This window comes from Suricata suricatta, chromosome 7, assembly GCF_006229205.1.
Source record: "Suricata suricatta isolate VVHF042 chromosome 7, meerkat_22Aug2017_6uvM2_HiC, whole genome shotgun sequence".
Classification (NCBI taxonomy): domain Eukaryota; kingdom Metazoa; phylum Chordata; class Mammalia; order Carnivora; family Herpestidae; genus Suricata; species Suricata suricatta.
In genome coordinates, this window is record NC_043706.1 from 17,743,628 (window position 1) to 17,756,850 (window position 13,223).

Below are 13,223 nucleotides of genomic sequence, written 5' to 3' on the forward strand. Positions count from 1 at the left end.
AGGCATCCGTATTGAATATTGGCATACACTGCCGGTTGCATGACACAGCGAATGGCAAAACAACCACACGAGGAATGAGGCTGCCCCCTTTATGGAGCTTCTTCTTTCAGAAAGTCCTGGATAACCTAGATAACTGACCCCTTGAGTGACCCTGCTTCCCCCTTCCTGTACCGTAATCCCTGCTCCTATACTTTAAATTAGCTAATGAAGACTAAACCCATAAAACCCTAGTAAAGGCAACACCCAGGTCTTGTGTGTATGTGTGTGTGTGTGTGTGTGTGTGTGTGTGTGTGTGTGTGTGTACGTCTCCCTTTCTCTTTCCATGACCTTGCTGTGTGCCCCTCAGATGTACCATGAACCCTCCAGAAAACCTATGAGTAATAAATCTTATTCTTCACCATTTGCAGTGACATGGATAGAGCTAGAGAGTCTAATAAGTCAGTCAGAGAAAGACAAATGCTCTATGATTTCACTCATGCATGGAATTTAAGAAACAAAACAAAGAAGCAAAGAGAAAAAAAATAGAGAAACATCAAGAAAGACTCTTAACTATAGAGGACAAACTGATGGTTACCAGAGGGGAGAGGGGTGGGAGGATGGGTTAAATAGATGATGGGAGTAAGAAGGGCACTTGTCGTGCTGAGCACAGGCTGATGTTGTACAATCACCACGTTGTACACCTGAAACTAATATAGCGCTGTGTGTTACTAACCGGAGTGAATATAAAAACTTAAAAAATAGTCTTGTTCCTCTAAGTTACCCAATGGGTGTACTCGCTGAAGTGTGTCCTGCAATCATATGAATCACAAGGGCCACCCATGACGTTGGCCCTGTGAGTAACACAGCTGGGTGAGTACCTCAGACGTTGCTAGCCAACAGCATCATTATCAATAGTCTGGGACCTACACGACAGTCACACTTATTACAAATGTGGCCTCACATCTTCCCTAGCATCCTTGTTCTAGCCTGTAACATATTTCCTTGTAATTTTTTTCCTACATCTTACATCAGATTAAGATTACTAGCACAGACCTGAATTTAATATTTTAAACATTTTATTATATAATGTAAATGTATAAGTAAATTAAATATAATTTAATAAATAATAAAGAAGAGCTAGAAATACACTACTTATTCAAATACTTATACTACTTATTCACATGTTAGTATTATCTATTAGAGAAATAGTCATTCAACAGTGAACATTTAATGTAATCAGGTATACAGAATTCAGGACATTGAATAAAACTTAGTTTCTTCTAGAAGGATTTCCACCCTGGATAAGAAGAGAAATAGACATTAAGTATATAATGGGATAAATCCAATCACAGAAGAATAACAAAAGCTGATGAGTATTCTGACTCTGTGGGAGAGTCGAAGGAATGAATCTGTGTCCTTAGTTCTATTTATTTCAAGCCTACTCAGCTATTCTGGAACCTTCTCTGGCTTAAGAAGGGTGGTATGCATAGAAAAAAGTCTGATACAGGAAATGCTCCTTGTTTAGAAACGAACTGGAATGTGGGAATCAGCAAAAAGGGAAGGAGGCAAGATGTCTCAGAACGTTGTGTCTGGAAGATGAATAAAGAAGGAAGAGCACATAGCGGGTGGGAGGGAGATTCTCTTGGGGATGTGTTTATGGTGCAGTTAAAGGAAATGAATCTTCCTGAAGTCACTTGTGAATGTTTACATCCCTCAAATGGAAACAACCAGACACTATATATATCCTGAATCCAGGCAAGAAGATCCCCATGCCCTCCCAGGAGATCAAATCTTAATTTAATCAAGATTTGAGATCTAATTTTCAGTCTGTTAGATATGGATGGGATAGACAAATAAAAAAATGAAACAAGGAAGTAATCAGTCAAATCTAGAATATGGGATGCTCTTCATGACAGAAAGAGAAGAAACTTAAAAGAGCTTCGAGACATCATAAATTCAATTCAGAGAGTGAAACTTGTTTAGATCCTGATTTCAACAAACCAACCAATAGAATAAACTTTTTTAGACAGGAAATGTGACTTTGAATTGGGTATTCAATTACATTAAAGAATTATTACTAATTTTGTTATATGTGTTAATGATGTTATGTTGAGTAAGAAAATGGTCTCTTGTTTTCTTTTAAGAAGCACACTGAAGTTTTTAGGGATGAAAAGACATAATGGCTTGGGATTTGCTTCCAAATATGGAAGTTAAAGAAAATTGTGGAGAGCAGTAATCGAATCATGTATAGATAGCATTGTATGGATGACTCTTAAAGCTGATTGATAAGATTTTGGGGTTTGTCATGCTCTATATTCAAAGTGTGTTTGGAAATTTTTCTCTTTTGTTAAATGTTTATTTATTTTTAAGAGAGAGAGATAGAGCATGAATGAAGAAGGGGAAGAGAGAGGAAGAGAGACACAGAATTCAAAGCAGGCTGAGCTGTCAACACAGAGCCCGAGTGGGGTTTCAACTCACATAACGCGAGATCATGACCTGAGCCAAAGTTGGACACTTAACAGACTGAGCCACCCAAGTTCCCCTGCTGGGACACTTTTCTATTAAAACATTAAAAATAAATTACACCAGAAAAAAGGCTGGACATGGAGCTGAGGAGAGTTGGGGCTAGTAATAGAAATACAGGGGAGGGTTACACCAATTAGAGTGGACAGCTACAGTGTGATAGTAGCAGTCAAGGGCGACCCTGAAGGATAGTGCTAATGGGAAATCCTCCAACAGGCAGAATTCTGAGTACATTTGGTAGTTCACTTTGTCTAAAAGGAGAGGCAGCCAGAAGTATAGATCTATACTCACTACACAGGCAGTAGCATCGTTGGGCTGGATGTTAGGGACTTGGGAGAAATAGGATTGAAGATTGGCGACAGGAAAGTCTGGGAAAGAGGTATGTGGATGGGTCTCTCAGAATGGGAAAAGATTATGAAGATACTTGTGTCTTATGTGAAGGCTCACCAAACATCAGACACTGCAGAGGAAACTTTCAATGATCAGGTGAAGCAAATGTTGTGTTCTGTGTCTATTAGCCAGCCACTTTCCCCCATCACCCAATCCTTTCTCTTTGGGCCCATGAAAAAAGTGGCTCTGGTGGTGAGTGTGGGAGCTAAGTATGGGCTCAAAAATATGGACTTTCCATTACCGAGGGTGACCTGTACAATGCTACTGCTGAATGCCCAATTTACTAACAGCAGACATCAGCACTCAGCCCTGAAATGGTACTGTTTCATCACTGGGAGTAGAGATGTGCCTTCACTGGAATAAACACACATTTTCTGACCTTGGAATATGGATTTGCCTTCACTGCCCACGATGCTTCTGCTCACACCACAATCCATGAACTCATAGGATGTCTTATCTATCATCTTGTCATTTTGTACAAAGATCAAGGAACTCAATTTATAGCAAAGGAAGTTCGGCAATTTGTTCATGTCCATGGAATTAACTGGCCCTAAAATACAAGTATAATTTAAATTTGTAATGTCTTTCTGAAAACTCCATTCCCCTTGAGACTCAAAATCCTGAAAGATTTCTCCATGAACAGAGTTCTGTCATAGAGGAAGCCATATATACTTTGAATCAGAGACTCCTACATGGTGGTCTTCTCCTTAGCCAGAATACATGGGTCTAGGAATCAAGGACTGAACCCCACAGTATTTTTACATCTCATCCTGACAACTTTGAATTCTGTAATTTTGAAGTTTTGGTTTCTAAGGCAGAATGCTCCCTCTAAGGGCCACAACAATGGTTCCATTGAATTCTAAGATGAGATTTCCACTTAATTTTGAACTCCTTATGCCACTGAACCAATAGGGAGAAAAAGTTTCACTCTAAAAGAAAAAAAAGAAGCATCCCTCTACTGGGGGGAGTGAGTACCATTCTCAAAGGTAACTGCTTTACACTACCCAGCGTGGGCAAAGGGGACACTTCTGGGAACTCAGGGAATTCTCTGGGGATCACCTCTTAAAATTTCCATGCCCAATAATAAAGGTTAATGGAAAACTACAGCAACCAAGAAAAAAAAAAAAAAGACAAGATGATAAAGGACTCCTAACCTTCAGGACTGAAGATTTGGATCACTCCACCAGGTAAAGAACCCTGAGCACCTGAAATTCTCTCTGCAAGCATGAGAGATATAAAATGGGTAGTGGAAGAAGAAAGTCATAGCTATAAATATGCAACCTTGTGACTGATTATAAAAGTGAGGATTGGAGTTGGGAATGAGTGTAAGATGATGTAGTCACTATGGAAAAGAATATGAAGTTTCCTCAAAAAAATTAAAAATAGAATTATTGTATAATCCAGCAATCCCACTTGTGGGTACACAGTCAAAAGAATTAAAAGTAGGACCTTAAAAATATATTTCCATATTGTTGTGTTTTCAGCATTATTATTCTTAATAGCCAAGAGGTGCAGGCAATTCACATATCCATCAATGAGCTGAAGTCGGAGGCCCAACCGACGGAGCCACCCAGGCGCCCCATTCTATTGAAATGTTTTCATAGTTACAGAACCACTAACATAATAGTACAAGGAACTCCCTTTTCCCACCACCCCAGATCCACTCATTGTTTCATCCATCCCACTGCTTTGCCATTCTGTGCATATGTATGCGTACATTTTTCGAAACACTTGAGAGTATGTGGAAGACTTCATGCTACCTTATGCACTGAACACTGTGGTACAAAGTACAAAGAAAAGTTTTTTATATTATCAGGAAATTTAACATTGACATAATAGCATTATCTAATCCAGAATCTATACGCTATCTTTCTCTATGGTCCCAGGAATGTCCTTCATAGCTTTTCTTTATACCTCCAGTTAAAGTGTTTTTTTAAATGTTTATTTATTGTTGGGAGAGAGAGACATGCAGAGTGTGATAGGTGAGGGTCTCAGAGAGGCACACAGAATCCGAAGCAGGCTCCAGGCTCGGAGTTGTCAGCATAGAGCCTGACATGGTGCTCGAACTGACAAACTGAGATCGTGACCTGGGCTGAAGCCGGCTGCTTAACCGACTGAGCCACCCAGGCGTCCCTATACCTCCAGTGTAGAATCGAATCCAGGATCATATACTGCAATTGATTTTCGTTTCAAATTCATCTCCTTTAGCCTGGAAATTGAGCGTTTTTTTTATTTTTATATCCTCGAAAAGTGTGGGCCAGTTATTTTGTACGATGTTGATCAATTTTGGTGTGTTTGATGTTTTCTCACAGCTCCAAATTCAGCACACGCAGTTTGGGTAGGAATACATACAGTGAAGTTTCCTCCATCTCAGTGCTTTCTTTCAGGAGGCATATGTGAGTCAATCTGTCCCAGTGTTGGTGATGTCACTCTGATCACTTGATTAGGTGACTATCTATCTCCATTTCCTTGTCACTGTAATGTTACCATTGTATGATTATAATGAATAAGTAATCTGTGGGAAGACATTTTGAAACTGTGTGAATATTCTGTTCTTTATCAAACTTTTACCCACAAGTTTTAGCAACCATTAATGATTTCCTAAATCCTAATACAGAATTTCCTAATTCCTTCTGTATTTATTAGCTGGCCTTTTACTGTGAGAACTTTCCCTTCTCCTCCATTTATGTATGTATATATGTATGTATGGGTTCATGAACTCATTATATTTATTGGATTATAGTCTATTACTTTCTAACTTAAAAATTTTTAATGTTTATTTATGATTTATCCATTTTAATTTTTATGTTTTATTTATTTTTGAGAGAGAGAGAGACAGCATGAGCAGGGGAGGGACAGAGAGAGAGAAGGAGACACAGAATCCAAAGATAGGCCCTAGGCTCTGAGCTGTCAGCACAGAGCCTGACACGGGGCTCGAACTCACAGACTGTAAGATCAGGACCTGAGCTGAAGTCGGACATTTAACTGTCTGAGCCACCCAGGCATCCCTAATGTGTATTTTTAAGACCGAGAGAGAGAGAGAGAGAGAGAGAGAGAGAGAGAGAGTAGGGGAGGGGCAGAGAGAGCGGGAAACATAGAATCCCAAGCAGGCTCCAGGCTCTGAGCTGTCAGCACAGAGCCCCATGCAGGGTTCAAACTCAGAAACCATGAGATCATGACCTGAGCTGAGGTCGGATACTTAACCCACTGAGTCACACAGGTGCCTCTTTAAATTTTTATTCTGATGCTCAGAGCATCCCATAGCCAGTAAAGCCCCTTCAAGGTGGCTCTGGTGCTTTTGACATGCTCTCATCATTCTTGGAGCACTGCCCTACTTCCTGGTGCCACATTGGTTTGCAGACTCATCTTGTACTTTCCCTGCCCAAGCTGTCGAACCCATCTTTTCTCCAAGGAGCTCATGACTAGCTGAGATGTTAGCAAAGCCCAGAAATACATTGGTAAAAGCAAGTCCTAGCGTCCAGCTATGGTCTTTGTGATCAATTGCAGATAGCAAGAGTCTAATCTCAAAATGTCCCCCCTGAGGAGAGGCTTTGCCTGACAGTTTAATCTTTGAACGTATAAATCCCCATGCTCACCATGATAAGTCTACTTACCACCTGTCAGCATACAAAGTTGTTACAACATTTTGCCCATATTCCCTATGTTATACTTTATATCCCTGCGACTTACTTATTTTATAACTGGAAGTTTGTACTTCTTTTTTAAATGTTTATTTATTTGAGAGAGAGAGAGAGAGGGAGAATTTCAAGCAGGCTCCACACTAACAGCATCATTTCTATTTTTAGCGCTTTGAGGAAACTCCATACTGTTTCCCATAGAGCCTGCACCAAGTTACATTCCCATCAACAGGCACAAGAGTTCCTTTTTCTCAACATCCTCGCCAATACTTGTTATTTCTATTCTTTTTGATGCTAGTCATTCTGACTGGTGTGAGGTGATATATCACTGTGGTTTTGAGTTGCATTTCCCCGATGATGAGTGACGCTAATCATCTTTTCGTGTGTCTGTTAGCCATCTGGACATCTTCTTTGGAAAAATGTTGATTCGGGTCCTCTGCCCATTTTTAAATCAGAGTAGGGGGGGAATTGTTTGTTTGCTTGTTTTTCGTGTTGAGTTGCATGTGTTCTTTATGTATTTTGAATATCGACTCCTTATTAATATGTCACTTGCAAATATCTTCTCCCATTCAGTAGGTTGCCTATTTTGTTTTATCAAAGATTTCCTTACTGTGCAAAAGTTTTTAGTTTGATGTAGTCCCAACTGTTTATTTTTGCTTTCTATCCCATTGCCTGAGGAGATGATCCAAAAAATATATATATATTGCTAAGACCCATGTATAAGAGTTCACTTGCCTGTGTTTTCTTTTAGGATGCTCAGTCTAATCTAAAGGATCCCGTCTCCCTCTGTGTCTGCTGATCTCTGTCGCCTCACTTTGTTTTACTCTCTTCACAGAACTTAATCCTTACCTAACATTGTCCTTCTTGTTGATATATTCTTATGATTTTTCTCTCTCTTCAACTTGAATATAAAAGGTCTATCAGCTTAAATACACAGGTGTATTACCAGACTATGAACCTGGGACAATTGCTTTGTTAAATACATACATGAGTAAGGGCAACCTTCTGCTTAAGAATCCTATGATTCTTTACCTGTCCCTTTACCCTTATTTTACATTTATGAATGTTTTTCAAAGGACGTTTGCCCAGAGTCCCACCATTGCTTAGAAAAGTTTTTTGATTTCCATATCCAGATAGGAAAACGTTGATGTATGGTAATGGCTACCACACTGGTGTTTTAGTAAATTTCTTACATTATCATATCTTCGTCTACCCGTCTACCCTGGAGTTAAGCCACACTGTTGCTTTCTGTAACCGTGTCCCCAAACAATCTAATGCTGTTACTGTGGTTACCCTTTAAGCCATTCTTCTCCCACTGGTCATCTCCGATACACCGCCATGCAAGCGGAAAGTCTAATTTAAATACTTCCTGCAGAGTCCTCTGGAAAGGCCACCACATGAATGCTAATTGTGGCGTCTCCACGCCTGGCCCACCCCCAGGTATGTGGAAAGGGATCACCAAAGGTGTTAAACACCAGAGTTTAGATGTGTAGACATGGCAGTAATCAGTGCTTTTCCTCCTAGCTCTTCACGACCCAGGAAATCTAGTTAGTGAAATCCTGAGAAAATGAATCTAAATGGTAGTTTTCCAACCAGTGATCCATAAGACACGAGAGACGTTTTAACCGCTGCACACCTGTTTTCTCCCCCACCACGTCTTCTTGGTGATTTAACTGTGGAGCCCCTCTTTTGTCTTTGTCTTTTATTTTACACCCATAGTCTAGAGTAGAGAATGTACAGAATTTCCTTTTCTGTAGTACAATTTTCATCAGGAAATATCACTTGAGGCCAGTCCCTTTCTTTCATTTGGTCCAATACGATGGCGCTCCATGTTCTTGGGACTCAGTACCGTCTCGTGTGTCCTGAGCGAAGGTAAGAGTCAGCTCGCCCCGACTCTCAATACACAGCCGGCGCCGAACTGAAAACCAAACAAACTGGTTTTGATGATTAAACTTCGGTTATGTAAGATGTTAACATTAGAAGTAGTGGCCTGAAGGATATACGAGAACTCTCTGTCATTTTTGTAACTTTTTTCTAAGTTTAAAATTATTTCAAAATAGAAATTTTTAAGAAAGGCCTCTCTAAAACCCTACCTTTTTGCTTTGTGTACCTGGCCTGAAGGTCACTAATAATTCACTGTAACCAAAATAAATGGCCTGAAGTTCATAAACAATTCACTTTAATCTTGCACTAACTTTCTCAGCTGTTTCTGTTAATAGTCTCGGCTCCTGATCACGTTATGCCTGCCACTCACTTCTGCAGTTTAACACTTGAGGCTGGCCATCACTTTCTGAATTTTGTCTTCTTCTCTTAAGAATCCTTTATTTTTGGATCATGGAGCCTGCTTATCTGATAGAATTCCTGATATCCTTCCCAAGAGGTAGGTCCGGCTTCCTGGGGCTCACAGCAGGACTCTAGTCTTCCAAGTAGCTACCGTGGGTGCCCACCACTTTTAAGTTTGTAGGTGTCCCTCATGGAAGAATGAACATGGACAGCCTCACCTCTCGCCCTCCTCCTCTCAGACACATTGCTGACAGTCCTCTTTCCCGAGTCAGAACTTGGCTCTGAGAGGTTGACCTCTGGTGATTTTTCCCATTGGCTTCCAATCCCTAAGCCATCCTGACCAGAAGAGGGAGTAGTTACAATAAGGAACCTTCCAGCTCAGTCCTTAGTTTTTCCAAACTCCAATTGTTTGTCTACTAGTCTGTTCAGAAGGATCCCTGCTTCGGTTTCTTACTTGGTATAGACCGCTGTACTAATAATTTCTTACCATTTAAAAAGATTAGGAGTAGTGATGTTTTCCTCTCATTTTCTTGAAATAATATGTGCAAATAAAAACCTTTTAAAAACCAAAGTCTCTCATAATTGCATTAAGCAATAAAAAAAAGAGAGCAATTGTATACACACACACACACACACACACACACGGCAACTTGGATATGTGTGTGTGTGTATATATATATATATATATATATATTTCATTAAAATCATCACATATTTCAATGTCTATTTATTTTATAGTATTTTGATTCTTAACTCAATAAAGAGTATCTACCAGAAAAACCTACATCAGACCTCCAACATCATGCACAGCAGTTAACATGCTCTTTAATATTGGGAACAACTCAAGGATACTGCCATCACTGCTACCATTTAAAATTCCATCACAAATTTTTGCCAATGTAATAAGACAAAGAAGGAGGAGAAGGAGGAGGAGGAGGAGGAGGAGAAGGAGAAGGAGAAGAAGAAGAAGAAGAAGAAGAAGAAGAAGAAGAAGAAGAAGAAGAAGAAGAAGAGGAGGAGGAGGAAGAAGGAGAAACAGGATGACAATACTAAGAAAGAAAATCAAAACTGTTATTTATAGATAATTACTACAAAATGTGAGGTACAATACATTGAAAAACTATTAGGAATAATGAAAAAGTTTAAAAAATCCACATACATGATTGAAGTTATTGTTTTCTTTCATACTATCAATAACACAAAAATGCACTTTAAAAATCCCGTTCCTGATAAGCATAAAGAACTCTTTAATATACAGGGAAATAGGAGCTCCAGTGGCGGAATCGGTTAGCGCGCGGTACTTAAAATATGGGGAAATAGATATAACATAACATGTATAAGACACATGTAAGTAAAACTGTTAGTGAAATAGGGGCACCTGGGTGGCTTAGTTGGTTGAGCGTCCATCTTCAGCTCAGGTCATGATCTCATAGTTTGTAGGTTGGAGCCCCACATCTGCCTCACTGCTGTCAGCACGAACCCGGCTTTGAATCTTCTGTCTCCCTCTCTCTCTGTGTCCCTTCCCCTCTTGTGCTCTCTCTCTCTCTCTCTCTCTCTCTCTCTCTCTCTCAAAAATAAATAAACCTTAAAAAGAGTGTATTAGTGAACTACATAAAAGAGGACCTGAATAAAGAGACCTATTAAAGATCAATGTCAAGGTATAATTACCCCCAAATTAATCAGTATGAACCCTGTGCAAATTCCATCAAAATTCTAACAGGATGTGGGTTTTTTTTTTTTTAGATATTTCCAATAGTGTTTACTTTTTTTATTTATAATTTATTGTCAAGTTGGTTTCTGTAAACACCCAGTGCTCTTCCCCACAAGTGCCCCCCTCCATGACCATCACCCCCCTTCTCCTCCTCCCCTCCCTCTTCAGCCCTGTTTGTTCTCAGCATTTAAAGGTCTCTCGTGATTTGCCTCACTCCCTCTCCCTAACTCCTCCCCGCCTTCCCCTTCCCATGGTCCCCTGTTAGGTTTCTCCTGCTAACAGGATGTTTTAAAGGGATTTGATAAAAGTTTCTAGCATCTGCCTGAAAGTAAATGAGCAAAGATTGCCAGGAAAACTTCGTAAGGGATTCTTTGTCCTGCGCAGAGCAGAGATCTACTGTGATTCTTGAAATACAGTTTGGCACATGGATAGCCCCAAAACTTGATAGAAATGAGTAGATTCCAGAAAAAGACCTCCAAATAGATGAGAGTTCAGTACATGATCAGATTGGCATTTCAAAGCAATGGGGGAAAAGAGGGTTTGGGGATAATTGGCTCTCCTTACTTAGCAGAGTAAAACTTTAGGTGCCTACCTGAAATAAATTATAGATATTAGTTGTATGTGTGTATATATATGTATATGTATGTGTATATATGTATATGTAAATAAATATATATATATATATATATATTAGGTGCCACAAATTAAATTATAGATGGTTGAAATCCCAAAGAATTAAACAGAGGAAAAAATAACTCTGAAAGACAACAAAGAAAATACAGATAAATTTCTGTATCATTTTCTGTGTGGGGAACATGTTATAGGCGAGGTTATCCCATCATCAGGCTCTGAAATGGAAATTTGTGTGCAAGGGAGTTCTTCACAGTCAGCACTCATGGGGGAAGAGAAGGGATCAGGATTAAGTGGAGATGGGCTGAGATACAATTACACTGAGGCCTCATCCTGGCACCGGGCACAGGCTGACCCCATGGGGGGTATGACCGGGGAATGGGGTTGGTCTTCTAGGCTGAGAGGGACCCTCAGAGAGGGCTGACAGCTTCAGCCCTGAGGAGATCTCATTTGTGCAGTGCACAGATCCACACCTGAACAATGTGGCTCAACCTCTGCCTACACCTTTAGGCAGCAGCTCCTCCAAGATCTCACAAGTGTCTTTTCCTGGGGAAAACCTATAACAGGAAGATTAGTAGAATGACTTACAACCTCCACTGTTGCTGCTGGTCTTGAGGCCATCGCTGATACCCAGTGTCTCCTTCATTTTCCATTCCAGATTCTCCATGTCCTTCGCCAGCACCCTAGTGAGTCTGGATGGCTTACTTGGTGAGGTGAGCCAGACCCTCATATGAGTGTCCGAGCCTCTGATCACTATGTACTTTTTTTTCTTTTAATTTTTTTCAATGATTATTCATTTTCAAGACAGAAAGAGACAGAGCACAAGTGGTGGAGGGGCAGAGAGAGAGGGAGACACAGAATCCGAAGCAGGTTCCAGGCTCTGAGCTGCCAGCATAGAGACTCAAAGTTACAAACTGTGAGATCATGACCTGAGGCTGAAGTCGGATGCTTAACCCACTGAGCCACCCAGGTGCCCTGATCACTATGGACTTCTCAAGCCATGGCTATTGTACTCGTCATTTGTCCTCAAAACCGAATTAAGGACGTAGAAAGAGATGCTTGAGCTTCCTGCAGTGCCAGAAAATAAGAAAGTGTTCAAGGAAAAAGCCCATCAGAGATGGGAACATGTCACAGAGATGCAGGAGCTGACTTGAAAGAACTACCTATGGCCAAAGCTGAAACAGCTGGAGGGGGAAAAATGGAGTATTGGATTATAATGTAAAGTTGAAAATAAGTTGGGGAAATTGACAAATCTCTTTTTAAGAAGTTTATTTTTATTTATTTTTGAGAGAGAGAGAGAGAGAGAGAGAGAGAGAGCAAGTGGGGGAGAAGCAGAGAGAGAGGGAGACAGAATCTGACAGCACAGAGCCAGAAGCAGGGCTTAAACTCAGAAACTGTGAGATCATGACTTAAGCCGAAATCAAGAGTTGGATGCTTAGCTGGCAGAGCCACCCAGGCACCCCTAGACAAATCTCTTTTATGGAAGAATTCTAGATAACTTCTGTAGGTATTCAGTTCAAAAGAAGGTAGAGTTGAACTCCCATTCCTTCTATACAGGCTGCAAATAGTGATTTCCTTCCAAAGAGTACTTAGTGTACAGAGTAACTTTACAGTGGAGAAACATGACATACATGACTTAAGTCAGGTGATCAAGATTAGCCTCAACTCTTGATAAGTCATGTACCCTTGATATGATGTCTCCTTGATATGATGTGATGGAAATGGCACTTATCTTTGTGGTCTTCCTCCTCCAGTGTGATCATGAGCAAAACAACAGACAAAACCGGGGGGGGGGGCGCAATTTCAAAATACGTAACTAGTACCCCTCAAAGTCATCAAGGTCATCAAACATAAGAGAAATCTGAGAAACAATCAGAGCCCAGAGAAGTCTGAGGACCAAATGTAATGTAGCATTCTAGATAGGGTCTTAGAACCAAAAAAGGTCGTTAGGTAAAAATTTGGGAAATCTAAATAAAACGTACCATACTACTGTAATATGTTGATAGCAGGGGAAACTGAGTTAGGATGTATATGGGCGCTCTCAGTGCAATCTGCAATTTATGTAAAAT

At 40.2% G+C, this 13,223-nt stretch overlaps 2 protein-coding genes across 2 annotated transcripts in view; one reads left to right on the plus strand and one right to left on the minus strand.

The window, feature by feature from the left end:
* Window positions 1–13,223, plus strand: part of C7H6orf52 (chromosome 7 C6orf52 homolog) — a 72,302-nt gene that overhangs the window by 40,912 nt on the left and 18,167 nt on the right. The gene's annotated exons all lie outside the window — the stretch shown is intronic.
* Window positions 1–13,223, minus strand: part of GCNT2 (glucosaminyl (N-acetyl) transferase 2 (I blood group)) — a 108,295-nt gene that overhangs the window by 12,059 nt on the left and 83,013 nt on the right. The window lies entirely within an intron of this gene.